Here is a 19,223-nt window from a genome sequence, read left to right as displayed (position 1 = left end):
TCAAGTATTCAGAATGCCCAGATTTTTGCAGTAGCTTAAATGTTAACTTTTAAACTGCTACTGCCTTGGCTACAAATTTGAGTCCTTCAATGTTTGGAAAGCCATGTGGAATGCTCTTTCTTCTGGTAAGTTTAGTCAACCTCTTCAATGGTGGGTCCAGAAGAGGCACCTCCAGATGGGGCTGCTCCACCCCCTGGAATTCCACCAGGCATGCCACTTGCATTCTGGTACAGCTTAGTAGTGATGGGGTTGCAGACCTTCTCCAATTCTTTCTGCTGATGCTCAAATTCTTCCTTCTCAGCAGTCTGGTTCTTATCCAGTCGGTTGATTATTTCATTACATTTGTCAAGGATCTTTTGTTTGTCTTCATCACCAATCTTGCCTTGCAGTTTCTCATCTTCTATGGTAGCCTTCATGTTGAAAGCATAAGATTCGAGAGAATTCTTGGAAGAAACCTTGTCTCTCTGCTTCTCATCCTCAGCCTTGTACTTCTCAGCCTCCTGGACCATCCGTTCAATGTCTTCTTTGCTCAGACAACCTTTGTCATTGGTGATGGTGATCTTGTTTTCCTTGCCTGTGTTCTTATCCACAGCAGAAACATTGAGGATGCCATTTGCATTGATGTCAAATGTTACTTCAATCTGAGGGACACCCCTGGGTGCTGGGGAGATTCTTGTGAGCTCAAACTTGCCAAGCAGGTTGTTATCCTTGGTCATTGCTCTCTCACCTTCATGAACCTGAATAAGCACACCAGGCTGGTTGTCAGAATAGGTAGTAAAGGTCTGTGTCTGCTTGGTGGGGATGGTGGTATTACGTTTGATCAGAACTGTCATAACTCCACCAGCCATCTCAATTCCAAGGGAAAGAGGAGTGACATCCAACAGCAGCAAGTCTTGCACGTTCTCAGATTTATCTCCAGACAAAATGGCAGCCTGGACAGCTGAACCATAGGCAAGAGCCTCATCAGGGTTGATACTCTTGTTCAGCTCCTTGCCATTGAAGAGATGACCATAGAAGATACTTCTGGATAGAAACTTTTGGTCTCCCCTTTGTACTCCACTTGGACCTTGGGCCTGCATGCATCATTCACTGCTGTGAAAGGCCAATGCTTCATGTCTGAGTGTACAACTGCATCATCAAATCTTTGACTAATCAGACATTTGGCATCAAAAACTGTGTTGGTGGGGTTCATTGCAACTTGATTCTTTGCCACATCACCGATTAAACATTCTGTGTTGGTGAAGGCCACGTAGCTTGGGGTGGTCCTGTTTCCTTGGTCATTAGCAATGATCTCCACTTTCCCATGTTGGAAAACTCCCACACAGGAGTAAGTGGTGCTAAGATCAATGCCAACTGTGGATCCCTTCGACATGGCTGCTGGGAAGTCAGGGGTCATAGCTGACCGCTGTGGAGGAAGGAGGGCTGCTGCGCTGAATAGACCCTGCTTATCATTTCTTATAGCACAACAGTGTTCTGTCATAATCACATCCTACAATTTGTTCGGTCATTCCCCAATTGATTGGCATCCTCTCAATTTTGAAAAGAGCTACCATAAATATTTTTTTACATATAAGTCCTTTAATTTTTTCTTTTTTATCTCTTTTTGGATACCTACCTAGTAGTGGTATTACTAGGTCAAATAGTAAGCATGGTTTTATAACCCTTTGGCCATAATTCCAAATTATTCTACAGAATTTTTGAACCCATTTACAACTCCACCGACAGTGCATTAATGTCTCATTTTCCCTATATCCCCTATAACATTTGTCATTTTCCTCTGCAGTCCAATTATCTTTTTTTCTTCTTTTTACCATGGCAATGAAGGTTAAGTGACTTGCCCAGGGTGACAACTGATCTTTCAGCCTCTGCTTGAAGACCTCCAAGGACAGAGAACCCATCACTTCTTTTCTTTCTTTCTTTCTTTCTTTCTCTTATTTATTTATTTTAAATTTTTCTCAATTACATGTAAAGATATTTTTTGAGTTCCAAATTTTTCTTCCTCCCTCCTTTCCCTCTCCTCCCTCCCCACTCCTGAGGTCAGCAAACAATTTGATATAGGTTATACATTACTATTATGTTAAACATATTTCCACATTAATCAGAACAAAAGGAAAAAAACACAAGGAAGAATAAAGAGCAATAACAAAAAAGCAATGACAAAAGTGAAAATGGTATGCTTCAGTCTGCATTCAGACTCCATAGTTCTTTTTTTGAATGTGGAGAACATTTTCTACCATAAATCTTTTGGCATTCTCTTGGGTCATTGTATTGCTGAGAAAAGTTGTCTATCATGGTTGATCATCACAAAATGTTGTTGATACTGCGTGCAATGTTCTCTTGGTTCTGCTCATTTCATTAAGCATCAATTCATATAAGTTATTCCAGGTTTTTTCTGAAATCCATCTGCTTATCATTTCTTTCTTTTTTAAAACATTTTCAACATTTGTTTATATAAGATTTCCAATTTCCAATTTTTCTCCTTCCCTCCTCTCCCTCCCCTCTTCCCTAGACAGCAGGTAATCTGATATAGGTTATATATATATATATATATATATATATATATATATAATAACATTAAACATATTTCTGCATTAGTCATGTTATAAGAGAAGAATCAGAGCAAAAAGGAAAAACCTCAAAAAAGAAAAACAACAGCACCAAAAACAAAAGAAATAATATGGTCCAATCAGCATCCATATTCCACAGTTGCTTTTTTTTCTTCTGGATTTGGAAAGTCTTTTCCATCATGAGTCCTTTGGAACTATCTTGGACCATTGTATTGCTGAGATGAATCAAGTCTATCACAGTTGATCAACACACAATGTTGTTGATACTGTGCATAATGTTCTCCTGGTTCTGCTCATCTCACTCATCATCAGTTCATGCAAGTCCTTCCAGGTTTCTCTGAAATCTCTTATTTATCTCTTATTATCTCATCATTTCTTACAGCACAATAGTATTCCATTACATTCATATACCACAACTTGTTCAGCCATTCCCCAATTGATGGGCATCCCCTCAATTTCCAATTCCTTGCCACCACAAAAAGAGCAGCTATAAATATTTTTGTACTTGTGGGTCCTTTTCCTTTTTTTATGATCTCTTTGGGAAAAAGACCTAATAGTGGTATTGCTGGGTCAAAGGGTATGCACAGCTTTATAGCCCTTTGGGCATAATACCAAATTGCTCTCCAGAATGGTTGGATCAGTTCACAGCTCCACCAACAGTGCATTAGTGTTCCAATTTTTCCACAGCTTTTCCAACATTTATTATTTTCCTTTTTTGTCATATTAGCCAATCTGCTAGGTGTCAGGTGGTACCTCAGAGTTGTTTTAATTTGCATCTCTCTAATCAATAGTGATTTAGTGCATTTTTTCATATGGGAATAGATAGCTTTGATTTCTTCATCAGAAAACTGCCTCTTCATATCCTTTGAACATTTCTCAATTGGGGATGCTTATCATTTCTTACAGCACAATAGTATTCCATTATATTCATATACCACAACTTGTTCACCCATTCCCCAATTGATGGGCACCCCCACAATGTCCAATTCTTTGCCACCACAAAAAGAGCAGCTATAAATATTTTTGTACATGTGGGCACTTTTCCATTTTTTATGATCTCTTTGGGATATAGACCTAGTAGTGGTGTTTTTGGATCAAAGGGTATGCACGGTCTTTTTTTTTTTTTTAAGTGAGGCAATTGGGGTTAAGTGACTTGCCCAGGGTCACACAGCTAGTAAGTGTTAAGTGTCTGAGGCCGGATTTGAACTCAGGTACTCCTGACTCCAGGGCCGGTGCTCTATCCACTGCGCCACCTAGCCGTCCCTGGGTATGCACAGTGTGAGATTTAAAAATGGGCTACGCACGACAGTCCGGCTGCTAAGCACTCCACTTCCGGGGTGCGAGCTTAAAAGGCAAGGAGAGAATGGAAGTGAGGTCTCTTTCCCAAAGGGTGGTCCTTCAAAAACTGGCATACTTTTTACCACAACAGTCTTAAAGTCATGGTTCCAAATTGCTCTCCAGAATGAACCCATCACTTCTTAAGGTGACCCCATTGATTTTTGGAGAACTCTTATTGTTAGAAAGTTTTTCTGGGAATCAAATGTAAATATGCTTCTTTGCCCAACTGAATGAGTCAAATCCCTTTAAATACCTATCATGACTCCCTTCCCCCCCTGCCACAAATCCCTTTAGTCTTCTCTTTTCCAGTCTAAACATGTCTAGTTCTCTCAACCAATTCTCATGTGACATGGGCTCAAGAACCTTCAACCATCCTGGCTCCCCTCCAATGGACATCCTCTAGATATTGATAATGTCCTTTTTAAAACTGTGCTGCCTCAGACTGAACCCAATATTCCAAATGTGGTCTGATCAGGGCAGAGAACATTGCTAACATTATCTTCCTGTTTCTGGAAGTGATTCCCCTCTTACTGAAGCCCAAGATCACATTAGCATTTGTGTCGTATCACATTACTGACTCCGACAGAGCTTGCTCTGTTCACTAAAATTCCTAGATATTTTTTCAGAACAACTGCTGTCAGACTGTTTCTCCCCCATCTTATCTTTGTGAAGTTGATTTTCGGTATCTAAATGTAAGACTTTATGTGCAGTTTCATCATATTAGCTTCATCCCAATGCTCTAATCCATCCTGGGGGTGTGAACAGCTCCAAGGACTCTGACCTGAGAGCATGAGTTCCTATCTGTGCCTGTTGCCTGGGGTGCCCATGGGACCATCTGCTCACTGTCTCCTGCTGCTACTGTTCCATGGGGAGTGTCTTCTGGGCTTGAGTAGCCCATCTCTGGGAGACTGCTCAACCCTAGGGGCTCATTCAGCCCTTGACCCTTTCTTTGGTGTGTGCCTTGCCCTTCTGTGGTCTCTTAGCTCTTCCTTGGGAGTGGGTCCTGGGAAACTAGGTTACCACATGGTCTGGTGGGTACCAGGGTAGCTCAGGAGGGGAGTGGGACTGGATAGTCCACCAAGGGGAACATTGAAAAAGATGTAGGGTGGAAAGCTATGAGAAGACCCTTTTATCTGGAAGCTGGGATGAATTCATCTACCTCAGCACCTCCCAAGGTTGGGGATGCTGGAATGCCCACCTAGATCCTAGCCTCTTTCCTTCTTTTTCTTCTCCTTCAGGTGTCCATGGGAACAGTCTGCCAACTGGTAAGTAGCCAATCCTGGAAAAGATAATGAGAGCTGTCAGTCTGTTGGCCTAGCCTCTGGGGCAGCAATATGGGTGGCCTAATAGAGGGATCAGCCATAGAGTGTCATGGAATCAGAGGTTCTGGGGTCAAGTCCCAGTTTCAGATACTTGTCTTCTCATAGACAATAGAGAATTCTCAGATAACTGAGTTCTCTTAGACAAACCTTATCACTTATCAGCACTTCTATTTCCTCATCTATAAAATAGAGTTAATGCTTTACCCATTTCCGAGTGTTATTTATTTGTGAGGAAGGCACTTTGTAAATTGTGAAGCACTGTGTGACCTAGAATTATTATTTGAGTGCTGGGGGTTTAAGAATCCTTAGGTCCTGGGAGTAGATGGTGGTTTGTAAGGAAAGAGTGGGGACAGGAATGTGTTAGAAGAGCAGGGAGGCCTCTGGGATGTCAGGGGTGGTATTTGGGTAAGGATGGTCAAGGTGTTCAGTATCAGAGAGGACAGTGAAGACTGGAAAGACTGACTTTTTGGTTTTGGTTTTTTGTGTTTGTTTTTTTTTTTTAAGCAGGGCAATGAGGGTTAAGTGACTTGCCCAGGATCACACGGCTAGTAAGTGTCAAGTGTCTGAGGCTGGATTTGAACTCAGGTACTCCTGAATCCAGGGCCGGTGCTTTATCCACTGTGCCACCTAGCTGCCCCCAAGACTGACTTTTTGAGAGGAAAGTGGAACTCAAGACCCAAAGCCTGCATGTCTCGTGCTCCCTGGGTGTCCTCATAAGCTTTCTCTCTTTCAACAGTGTGTGGACGTTCCAAAGTAGGTGGGAGAATTGTAGGAGGGCAGAATGCCCAGGAAGGAGAGTGGGCATGACAAGTCAGCCTAAGGATCGCAAAAGGACAACATATCTGTGGAGGATCTCTTATCCATCCAAGATGGGTTCTGACTGCAGCTCACTGCTTTACAAAGTGAGTAAGGTCCCTGGCAAGTTGAACTGGGTATACCTAACCCTAACAGTGGGGTGTCAGGGGCAGGGCTATCTTAAATCTCCAACCCTCACCTTGAATTTCCCACAATTCCTGGGCTTAGGGAAAGGGCAGAAAAGGGGGTGGAAATAGTAGTAGGAGGGAAGTCTCTTCAATAATTCTCTTGTACTCCCTAAAATCTACAGTCTCCAGGAAATTCCATTTCCCCCAGGTTCCCCTGTCTAGGCATGGATGCTTTTCTGTGGGCCTCAATTTCTTACCTTTAATCAGGCAACAAGCATTTATTTATTTATTTGTGGGGCAATGGGGGTTAACTGACTTGCCCAGGGTCACACAGCTAGTAAGTGTCAAGTGTCTGAGGCTGGATTTGAACTCAGGTCCTCCTGAATCCAGGGCTGGTGCTTTATCCACTGCTCCACCTAGCTGCTCCACAACAAGCATTTATTAATAATTGTTAGCATTTATATAGCATTTTAGGGTTTACAATGTACTTGATATACATTATCTCCACTGATCCTCACAACAATGCTATGAAGTAGATGCTACTATCTTTTTTTTTTTTTAAACAGGGCAATGAGGGTCAAGTGACTTGCCTAAGGTCACACAGCTAGTAAGTGTCAATTGTCTGAGACTGGATTTGAACTCAGGTCCTCCTGAATCCAGAGCCAGTGCTCTATCCACTGTGCCACCTAGTTGCCCCCCGATGCTAGTATCTTATAGATGAAGAAACAGAGGCTGAGAAAGGTTCAATGATTTGTCCAAGGGCATATGGCTAGAAAATGTCTGAGGTGGGATTTAAACTCCCATCTTCCTGACTCCAAGTCCAGCACTCTTACTGACCATATCTACTATGTGCCTGACACTGTGCCGGGTGTTGGGGACACACACTTACAAAGAATGAAACAATCCCGGCTCTTGAGAAGGTTACATTCTAAGAGGGTAGAGAACAAGTATGCATAGCAATATAAAGAGAATAAACACAAATCTTATACCACATAATTAAATCCCAGGCAGTTGGAGAGGAAGAGCACTGATCTCTTTATCAAGCTCAGCCCCTCAGCTGGTCTGGTCTTTACTTCCCGTCTAGTTCCCAGCAGCCCTCATATTATCGAATCAGGTTGGGAGAGCTGAAGCTGTATACCTATCCATCCAACTCCTCCTTTGCATCTGTGAGAAGAATCATCCATCATTCACCCTTCCTACCAACCGGGAAGCAATAACCCCAAACAGGACATTGCACTGGTATAACTGGACTTGCCCTCTCGGATCATCCCTGTCTGCCTTCCAGCACCCCAGATCCACTTCATGAGTGGCACTCTGTGCTGGGTGACTGGGTGGGGACAAACCAAGGCAAGAGGTAAGGTGAGGTATAGGGTAAGTGTGCTTGCCTGGTTGCCAATCTCCAGACCTGAATATTTACATCTCTGAGCCCTGTTCAAATGCTACCTCCTCCTTTAGTCATTTCCTGATTATCCCACTTTCCTTCCTTTGAATCTGTACAGTCTTGGCTGTCTGTTCCATGAATACAGCCCTGATTGAACACTGGCTGTTACTTAAGGATATAATGTGGTCTGCCCAGATACTGTATTCCTTGAGCACAAGGATTATATAGTATAAAGGGCCTTAGGTCTAGTCAGGAGACCTGTTTTTGAGTCCCAACTCCATTGTTATTGTTCAGTTGTTTTCAGTTGTGTCTGACTCTTTGTGACCCCTTTGGGGTTTTTTTGGGGGAGGGAGGGGGGCAAAGATACTGAAATGGCTTGTCATTTCCTTCTCCAGCTCATTTTACAGATGAGGAAACTGAGGCAAACAGGATTAAATGACTTGTCCAGGGTCATATAGTTAGTAAATATCTGAGGTTGAATTTGAACTCGGGAAGATGAATCTTCCTGACTCCAGCCCTGGCACTCTGTCCACTGTGCCACCTGGCTGCCTCATTCAACTCTACCATTTAGTCTCCATAAATTTCCAGTTCCTCTAGATTTTCCTTACCTTGGATAAGTAATAGAATATAGTGTCCTAGAGTTGGGAAAGACTCTAGAGGTCATCTAACTCACCCCTAATTTTACAGATATGAGAAATGAGGGCAGGAGAAGGAAAGTGATTTATTCAAGGTCACACAGTAGATTAGTGACACAAGCAGGTATATATTTTTGTGATATTGATGTTATATAGCCTAGAACTTAGTCAGTGACTTAACAGTTAACAAGAGTTGAATGATTTTTTTTTTTTGGTGAGGCAATTGGGGTTAAGTGACTTGCCCAGGGTCACACAGCTAGTAATTGTTAAGTGTCTGAGGTGGGATTTGAACTCAGGACCTCCTGAATCCAGGGCCGGTGCTCTATCCACTGTGCCACCTAGCTGTCCCAGTTAACAAGAGTTAAGTAAGCACTTGCTTTTTTTTGGGGGGGGGGTGAGGCAATTGGGGTTAAGTGACTTGCCCAGGGTCACACAGCTAGTAAGTGTCAAGGGTCTGAGGTCATATTTGAACTCAAGTCCTCCTGAATCCAGGGCCAGTGCTCTATCCAATGTATCACCTAGTTGCCCCGAGCACTTGCTTTTTGCCAAGCATTATGCTAAATATTTGGGATCTAAAGGAAGGCGGAAAAACTATCATATTCTAATGATGAGACAAACTGTAAATAGCTAGGCACATCCAAGATTCATACACAGTAAATGGTGGATAAAGCACCGGCCCTGGAATCAGGAATACCTGAGTTCAAATCTGGCCTCAGACACTTAGGACTTACTAGCTGTGTGATCCTGGGCAAGTCACTTAACCCCAATTGCCTCTCTTCAAAACAAAATAAAATAAAACAAAACAAACAAACAAACAAAAAAACCCAGAGTAAATGGAAGGCAATCTGAAAGGAGGAAACAAGAAAGGACTCCTCCTGAAAGTGGGATTTGAACTGAATCTTGACAGAAGCCCAGCATTCTAAGAGGCAGAGGTGAGGAGAAGGAACACCCTAGGCATGGAGAGAAGATGGAGTGTGTGAGGAGCAGTAAGCAGAGCAATGGAACCAGGTCACAGAATTCTTGGAGGGAGGGTAAGGGGACCAGAACAATTAACTGAGTCGTGAATTATGGTTCCTTCTCATGTATCTGCTCTGAAGGATAATCAGTGGGTCGTTTAAAAGTCCCATATATATGTTATGGGTGCCACTACAGTCAAGTCTTGATTGAGCCACTTCCCCATTGTGGGGAAAAATTTTTTAAAAAATGCTTGTATTTCCTCCTGGACCCTAGGAGAATAGAGCCAAAAGTAAGAATTTAGCATATGGGTCAAGTCCAGGGAGATGGGGGCGTGGGGGTGGGGTGGGGTGGGGCAGATGAGTGACCTTTCCTGGGGCTGCCTTTCCTCCTTCCTATGGAGCCTAGGAAAAGTAGAGTTATCTGTGTCCTTACAGGGTTGTTGTGAGGAAAATTCAAGCATTATATACAACTGAGGGTTTTTTAAGTACTATGGAAATGTGAGTGTCATTATTTAGTGAAGAATCTCCTACTTAAATGAATACACTAAATAGCAGAATTGTAGGCATGCAATTTAAGAATTGGCTAATAGTTTCCTCCTGCTGTCAGACATTAGACACACAGTAACATTTGTATCTATTATTATAGGAGTGTTGTGAGAATCAAATGGAATAATATATATGACATGTCCCAAACATCTTAATGCAGGTTTTGTTTTTTGTTTGTTTGTTTGTTTTTGCAGGGCAATGAAGGTTAAGTGACTTGCCCAGGGTCACACAGCTAGTAAATGTTAAGTGTCTGAGGTCAAATTTGAACTCAGGTCCTCCTGAATCCAGGGCTGGTGCTTTATCCACTGCGCCACCTAGCTGCCCCCTTAATGCAGTTTTAAGCTTTAATAACTTCTGAAGTATGTGTGACAAAAATACAAAAATGTCTGAAAGCTAGTTATTTTAAAATTTAAAATATTGATATGTTGCTTATGAAAATTCAACATGGCTATCATTGTATGCTCTATATACTACCACTCTAGTTGATTTTTGAAATTTATCAACATTTTCATTGTCTGCTCTTCCATGACTAAAAAGCATTATGTTTGTAATCCTAGATTTAGATCATCCAAAGAATGAGGTCCTTATGCATACTTAACAATTTTGATAAGATCACACACATACACACACACACACACACACTCACACACACACCTAATGGAGATATATCTGGAGATCAAAATTACCTTTTCTATTGATCCACTGGTCTGAGAAAGTGTCATCCCAAAACTGTCATACATAATGCATAAGTGCCCCATTTTGTTAAAATTAAAATTAAAAATGCATCATTTAATTTACAAAAATACATTTAAATAAAGCTTAAATGCTTTTTTAAAAAATAAGTTTGCAGCATTTATACTTATGAAGTCATTAAAGCTTAAAACAGTATTAAGACTTCTGGGACACCCTATCTAGAAAATGCTTTGCAAACTTTAAAACCCTCTATAAATGTTGGGTAGTATTACCACTACTACTATTATTATTGCATAAAGGCAATCCTTAACAAGACTGTTGTGAGTATCAGATGAAGTCATGGATATAGAAGTACTTTGGAAAAATACAATGTTACATATTAGCTCTTATTTTTATTATCATATTATCTTGTTTTCCCTCCCCTCTTCATGTGCAGTAGGTTCATAATATCTGCTTATCTAATTGCCTTGCATTTATCTGCAAGTCTCAGCTGCTGGAGTTTCCCTTCCTGCTAAATAGAGGTTCAGGCAGTAGAGCCCCAAGTGAAATTCCAGACCTGCACCTCCATCTGCTTTCAGGGCATCTTTACCTGGATGCTGGGCCATAAGCAATGTCCCACCAGTTTAGTATCTTTCCCCTAACCCTGCTCTTCCTTTTGACCTGATGATTTCTTTCTATGTAGGATACCACCTTCCCTCTAATCTCTCATAATCATAAATTGTAGTGTTATCTTCAGCCCTTTCCTCTTCCATTTAATCCATTACAGAATCCTGTCAATTCTACCTACAGATACTTCTTACATTTGTCCCATTCTCTGGATTCTCCCTGCCACCACCTTGAACCATCTATCATTACTGCTTGCCCATTCTACTGTGATCACCTCCTAATAGATCCCCCCATCTCCACTTTTTTTTTTAATTAATTAATTAATTTTTTAAAAGTGAGGCAATTGGGGTTAAGTGACTTGCCCAGGGTCACACAGCTAGTAAGTGTTAAGTGTCTGAGGCCGGATTTTGAACTCAGGTACTCCTGAATCCAGGGCCGGTGCTTTATCCACTGCGCCACCTAGCCACCCCCCCATCTCCACTTTTTCCTCTTTATAATCTATCCTTTACACCCAAGGGCAGACTTTGCTTCCTTATGGATAGCTCTACAGTTATCCATTCAACAAAATGACTTTCTCTATCACAGTTTCGATATATCATGGGTCGGCATAAGAAATTAATAGGAAATTTGGGGGGGAGTTTTGCAAAGGCCACCAGATGACACAGAAGTTTAGAAACTCAGAAGAAAATAAAATATATGTATAGTATCGTATAATATCAACCCAAATTTTATAATAAGGCACTGTAAACATTCCCTAAAAGAAAAAGAAAAAATTCAGACTTCTTTGGTAGGAAGGGAAAGCCAAAAAAATTTTATGTGAATTTTCAGATTGTGGGGGCATCACAACCCTAACCCCCACAATATGGAAAGGATAACAGTAGTTATGTCTTTTGGGCCCCAAATTCTTCCATTATTATTTTTTTTAAACACTTTATCCTTAATGCAAAGCCCTCCACCCACTGGGGTTCCAACTTAATATACTTTGTGGTAATCCCCATTCAAACCAGACTGGAGTACCTGCCATATCCCAGAAATACTTAGTTCTTTCCTTTCTGTCTGCTTTTGCTCACACTTTTCCTAATTCCAGTAATGCCTTCCTTCCCTATCTCCACTTGTTGAATTTCCACCCAGCCTTAAACTGCTGACTCAAGTGCTATCTTCTCCAGGAAGCATTCCTTGATCTCCTGGAGATGTTAATGACTATCCTAGCTTGCACATAGAACTTTACATCCTCTCTGATGCACTTATCATGTATTAAGAAAATGTATGTATATATCATCTGGGGTAGCTAGATGGTTCTGGGTCTGGAGTCAGTACGACTCATCTTCTTGAATTCAAATCTGACCTTAGACACTTACTAGCTATGTGGCCCTGGGCAAGTCACTTAACCCTGTTTGCCTCCATTTCTTCATCTGTAAAAAGAGCTGGAGAAGGAAATAGCAAACCACTCCAGTGTCTTTGCCAAGAAAACCCAAAGTAGGGTCATGAAGAGTCAGACATGACTAAACAACAACAACAACAAAATTTGGCCTACGGGAGTCAGAGAAGGTCTTGTGGAAGAAGGTGACATCTGAGCTGGGACTTGAAGGATGGGGAGGATTGGGATATAAAGAAGAAAGGTAGGGTGGGCATCCTAAAAGTGGGGGGGTCTAGAGGTAAGAATGAGTGGAAAGGGGGTAGCCAGGTGGCGCAGGGGTTAGAGCACTGGCCGTGGAGTCAGGAGGACCTGAGTTCCAATCTGGCCTCAGACACTTAATACTTACTGGCTGTGTGACCCTGGGCAAGTCACTTAACCCCAGTTGCCTCACCAAAAAAAAAAAAAAAAAGAATAAGTGGAAAGACCACTGGACTTGGAGGCAGAGTCTTCAGTTTGAATCTCAGCTCTTCTATTTACTAGCTTTGTGGCTTCGAGCAAGTCTTTCCCCATCTCTGGGCCTTAACTTCCTCATTTGAAAATGAATGGAGTTGGACTATATGGTTCCTTCCAGTTCTAAGGTTTCATGTGATCCTGCATTGGGTTCAAGGTAGAATGGGGCAGGAGGTAGGAAAACTGGGCAGTGAGGAAATCTGCTAGTGACAAAAGAATGACTAGGTAATGAATGAATAAACCAATAAAGCATCTGCTAAAGTGCTTTCTATGAACCAGGCACTTTGCTAAGTGCTGGGAATACAAACATGTGTAAGCAATACAGTCCCTGCCCTCAAGAAGCTTACATTCTAACAGGGGAAGACGGCATTTTGAGGAGGTGAGGGTGGGAGTGACCAGATTTGTAAATGGCCCGGAATGGGCATGATGGCCCAGTTCCAGATTGTGTGAGAGCTCACTCACCTCCAGGTTAGTTAGGTCTCCCAGATGTCCCTAGAGACAGTTCTAATTCACTATATCCCTCACTTCAGAGCCAGTTAATTGGATCAAAGATTTAGATCAAAAGGCTCCTTAAAGATCATCAAGTCCAACTCCCTCATTTTTTATTTTATTTTATTTTTTTTAGTGAGGCAATTGGGGGTTAAGTGACTTGCCCAGGGTCACACAGCTAGTAAGTGTTAAGTGTCTGAGGCTGGATTTGAACTCAGGTCCTCCTGAATCCAGGGTCGATGCTCTATCCACTGTGCCACTTAGCTGCCCCTCATTTTTCAGATGAGAAAACAGGCTAAGATTAAGCATCTTGTTTAGGAGCCTTCAGGTAGGAAGTAGCAGAGCTGAAATTCCAAGCCAGGTCTTGGGATTCCAAGCCCAGCCCTCTTGACCACTACCTGGTGCTTTCCGTCTCCTTGACAAAAACCTTCTCTTCCCCAGGTGGTTCTTTGGTCTTACAAGAAGTCCAGGTCCCCCTGATGGATGCCAAGACTTGTGATGCCCAATACCAAATCAACAGCCTCAGGACATTCTCAGATTCTAGATGACATGATCTGTGCCGGGTATGATGAGGGCCAAAAAGATGCCTGCCAGGTGAGAGCAGCTTCTTCTCCTTCCTCCCCCAGGCTGTCCAGTTTCATAGACTAATAGTGATTTCTCACCTAATGAATGAATGGGTGCATCATTCATGGATGAGAAAAGCATTTATTTTTTTTAATTAAATTTTAAAAATTTATTTATTTTGTGTGGCAGGGCACTAAGGGTTAAGTGACTTGCCCAGGGTCATACAGCTAGTAAGTGTCAAGTGTTTTGAGGTCGAATTTGAACTCAGGTCCTCCTGAATCCAGGGCCAGTACTTTATCCACTGTGCTACCCAAGAAAAGCAGATCTTTTTTTTCTTTTCTTTTCTTCTCTTTTTTTATGGGGCAATGAGGGTTAAGTGATTTGCCCAGGGTCACACAGCTAGTAAGTGCCAAGTGTCTGAGGCCACATTTGAACTCAGGTCCTCCTGAATCCAGGGCTGGTGCTTTATTCACTGCGCCCCTGAGAGAAGCATTTCTTAAGCATCTGCTCTGTGCCAAATCTGGTTCTGGGTGTTAGGGATAATAAGAAGGCAAAAGTGTGATGGTCCCTGCTCCTAAGAGCTGACATTCTATTAGATGAAGGCAAGCATGTAGGTAGCCAGGGAAGGAAGTTTTCATTTGTCAATTAGTCAGTCAATAAATATTTATTAAACATCTACTATGTGCCTAAGCACTGAGAATACAAAGAAAGGTAAAAGACAGTCATTGCTCTCAAAGAGATTGGTCTAATGCAAACAATTATGTAAAAACAAGATCTATACAAATGGGAAAAAACTGCAAATTGCAAATCAGAAAAAAAAAAATCTACAGAGGGAAGGAACTAGAATTAAGATGGATTGGGAAAGTCTTCCTGTAGAATATTTTAGCTCGGACTTGAAGGAAGTCTGTAGAGTCACAAAAATGGTAAATAAAACATTGTCATGCTTTTTTTTTGCCAATAGTAATTTTGATGTAACTACTGTTCCAAGACCACGAGGAAGAATGAGGAGTAGGGAATAGGGGTGGTGGTATACACACGTCCTGGCAGTGTAGATGGAAAGATATCTCAGGTTGTCTGAGTTGGGTGGACGTGAATCATGGTCTAGCGGGGCCAACTTGATGTAGTCTTTTGGACATGTTTGCACTGATTCACTGACCATTCCAAGCTTAGATCCAGGGCTGAATTCCAAACTGAGGGAGGCAGACATAGTTTCTGGATATCCCAAAGACTTTCTGAATCCCTCTGGTTTTTTCAAATTGGTCCCAGGTGTCTCATACCCAGCCCCTATGGACCTAAGTGTGGAAAATTACAATCTCAATCCCTGGAGTTAGAGAGTGAGGTTCTTGAAAGAATCATGAAAAGCAAGGAGCTCCCATGAGGCTCTGGGAGAAATACATTCAATTCAGATCCTGCCTTCCCCTGAGATATCACCAAGACTGATGCTGAAGCCCTGCTCTGTCCTCTTCCTTTTTTACCTCTCCTCCAAAAATCTTCTACCATCAATATTCTCATCTCTTTGGTTGCAGTTATCATTCATCCATCTCCCCCATCCTCTCCTAAACCACACACTTATTTCCAAGGTCAAGTCGATCGTGGTCTCTAGTAAGGGTGTATCAGTGACAAGGGAAGGGCAAACATGAATAGGGCACCAGACCGGGAGACCTGGATTTGAGACCTCACTCTCCTTACTGAGTGGCCATGAGTAAATCACTTTCTCAGTTTCCTCTTGTCTAAAATTAGTTGATGATTAGATGTGTTGGGATGGAAGCTCCTTCTATGGAGGCTCACTAGAGGAATCTCTGGGACAACTCTTACTGGGCCACAACTCTAGGCCACCGCTTACTAGCTGAGTGACATCAGGTAAGTGATTTCTCGGATTCCATGATATAGGACTTGTCCAAAATCATTTGGTGGCTAAGTGGCAGAGGTGAGACTTGAACCCAGAGCTTCTAACTCCAAATCCAATTCTGATTCTACCACAGCATTCTGAACCTCATCCCTTCCTAGCGGTTATAGTAGGCAGTCACTCTCTAGAGCTGCCTCAGTCTTCTTAGAATGCTTGCAGAACTACCCTTAGCATCCCTACTGTGTACTCTATTGGGGAAAAAAATCTCCTACCTGATAAGGGTAGAGCTTTATGACATCTACAATTCAATAATTCCCCAAAGTACAACAGAAAAGTCATCTTTCCATAGGGTTCATGTTAACCATATATTTTAGGACTGAATTAGACCCAGTTAGTCTATCTGTCCCCAGTTCCACTCCCCTCCAAATACCCAGGATCTAGATGACTTAAGGTCTAAATATACCTCTATTGTGACTAACCCTGCCCCAATCTCTCTCTCTCTCTCTCTCTCTCAGGGTGATTCCGGGGGCCCCCTTGTCTGTAAGGACAATAATACCTGGTTCCAGGTTGGGGTGGTGAGTTGGGGAGAAGGTTGTGCCCGAACCAACTGACCAGGAGTTTATACCCGTGTCCAGGCTTACACAGATTGGATTCAAACCACTATCAACAACTTCACTCCAGTTGTTCTTTCAGGGCCCACCTACCCTACTCTGCTGCTGACACTGGTTCTTCTTAGTATTCAATGAGATTCTTTCTACCATGCCTCAACTCGATAATGCCAGGCATCTTTTCTACCCCTTCATTTGAATCCTTCCTTATCCTCTGTATCCTGGATGCCATTCTTTGCTGTCTGACTGATGGCAACCACTTCTGTCTGGGTGACAGGAAGGGAAGATAACAAGTTTATATGCCCTGGCCCTAATCCAGCCCTGGATCAGGTGTTAGTACAACACAAAACTGGAAAGAGACATGGTCCCTATCCAAAGGGAGGGAGTTCACAATGTTGCTAGGGAAACAAAAATATAGTTCCACAATCATAGAAGCCATCATTTAACAATATGTCAAAAGTATATGGGGTCTTGTCTCAAAGAGGGTCACCCTGGGTTGGAGTCACCAGGAAAGGCTTCCTAGAAAAATAAATGAACATAGGATTGGGCAGCAAGACCTGGAATTCAGTCCTGGCTATGTGGTCAAAGGAAAATCATTTCCCCCATCTGGCCCTCAGTTTCTTCTTCTGTAAAATAAAGTGGTTGGATTTCATACCGTATACCAAGATAATATAAAAATGGGTACATGATTTAGACATAAAGGGTGATACCATAAGCAAATTAGGAGAGCAAAGAATAGTTTATCTGTTGGATCTGTAGATAAGGACCAAACAAGATATAGAGAGTATTATGAGAGATAAAATGGATAATTTTGATTATGTAAAATTTTAAAAGTTTTTGCACAAACAAAACCAAATGCAACCAAAATTAGAAGGAAAGCAGAAAACTGGGAAACCTTTTTTATATCAAGTATCTCTGATAAAGGCCTCATTTCTCAAGTATATAGAGAATGGAGTCAAATGTATAAGAATTCAAGTCATTACCCAATTGATAAATGGTCAAAGGATATGAACAGGCAGTTTTTAGATGAAGAAATCAAAGCTAGCCATAGTCATATGAAAAAATACTCTAAATCACTTTATTAGAGATACGCACATTAAAACAACACTAAGGTATCACCTCACATACATCAACTTGGCTAATATGACAAAAGGGAAAAATAATAAATATTGGAAGGGATGTGGGAAAATTGGGACACTAATGAACAATAGAGCAATGTGGGAACTATGCCCAAAGGGCTATAAAACTGCATACCCTTGGATCCAGCTTTACCAATACTAGGTCTGTATCCTAAAGAGATTGTTTTTAAAAAGGAAAAAGAACCTATTCGTACAAATAATATTTTTGGTGGCAAAGAAGTAGAAATTGAGGGGTTGTCTATCAATTGGGGAATGGCTGAACAAGTTGTGGTATATGATCATAATAGAATATTATTGGGCTGTAAGATATGAAAAGGATGATGATTTCAGAAAAACCAAGAAAGACATGAATTGATACAAAGTGAAGTGAGCAGAACTAGGAGCACATTATACACAATAACAGCAAAATTTTACCATGAGCAACTTGTGAAAGACTTAGCTAGCATCAGCAATACAATGATCCAAGATAATCCTAAAGGACTCATGATAAAGAATGCTATCTGCCTCCAGAGAAAGAACTGATGTCATCTGAATACAGTATTTTTCACTTTCTTTTTCATTTGTTTTCTTGCACAAAATGACTAATATGAAAATGTTTTACATGATTGCACATGTAAAACTGTATGAGATGATCATGGATTTGAGTCAGATTAAACTCTGAGGATGGGGTCTGGAAGATACCCAGCCCCACCCCAGTATAGTTAGTTTAAAAGTTTGTTGCTTGTCAAATTCTCACTGTCTCCTTTAAGTTTTACTGCCAATTAACAGTATTTTTACTTCTGCTCAGTCTCCCCACTTGTCAACTACATCTTAGTTTTATCTGGAATCTATCATGTGTCAGAACCCCAGTCTCTGTTGAGTGGGTCGGGGAGTTTGCCCACCAATTCAATACTCGGGACTCAAGAAGAAAGGACAAGGCTCAGCACAAGATGCAGCAATTAAGTTGAGACCAGATGTTAAGTGACATGTCTCTTTTTCTCAGAGCAGAATCCCCTTGACCCTAGGGTCTCAACAATGGATTATTCTTTTATTCTTTATTCTATTTCTTTGATTTCCCAATATAGCTGAAGATAAATTTTAACCCTGTCATCCTTCTAAAATTAACACGACTACAAAACAATGCTGAAACACTTGAGTGACTCTTCCTGTTATTCAAGTTGAATATCTTTAGAGATAGGGGCCAGGAGAGGGGAGGAGGGAGTCAGTGGGAACTGTGAGATCTGAAACATCTAACTGTTACTCCCCCGTTCCCTCTTCCTTCAGTTTGACCTTGTTCCCCCTCCCCTTTTCCCCCTTGTTCCTGGAACACGTATGCATGTCTCCATAAATTGATCATGAGCTAAACATGCACCCTGGGTGAGACAGGATTAGATGTTAGATTGTGAGCTCACCCTAGTGTGCGTGGGGACTTCCTCTCTGACCAACATTCCTATAAAAGCTCAAGGCATGTATTAGCTATTGCGACTCAGTTATTGAGTTTGCCCATTCCTGCAGGAATGTAATAAATCTGTCTCTGCTTGACTTGGTGGTCTCGAGTTATTTGGGTAAACTGAGGCAGTTTGCCCCAAACAGATGGGGGCTCATCTGGGATCTCTTTGGGGATCTTTGGAGATTCCCAGGAGCCTGTCCTTCTGAACAAGGATGTCCTTGCTGAGTTCAGCAGGTTCCGGGGTCTGGCTCTTGGTGGGGCTTCTCAGTATCCATGCCCGGAGAGAGAGAGAGAGACTTAAAAGCCAACCAGAC

The 19,223-nt window shown here is 41.8% G+C and overlaps 1 pseudogene; it reads left to right on the top strand.

Annotated features, from left to right (window-relative positions):
* Positions 1-1,370: 1,370 nt before the first annotated feature.
* On the top strand, positions 1,371-16,479 carry LOC122752909 (annotated as a pseudogene).
* Positions 16,480-19,223: the final 2,744 nt, after the last annotated feature.

This window comes from Dromiciops gliroides, chromosome 1, assembly GCF_019393635.1.
Source record: "Dromiciops gliroides isolate mDroGli1 chromosome 1, mDroGli1.pri, whole genome shotgun sequence".
NCBI classification, from domain to species: domain Eukaryota; kingdom Metazoa; phylum Chordata; class Mammalia; order Microbiotheria; family Microbiotheriidae; genus Dromiciops; species Dromiciops gliroides.
The sequence above is the reverse complement of the archived record's forward strand: the minus strand, read 5'-3'. Positions and strand labels throughout refer to the sequence as shown.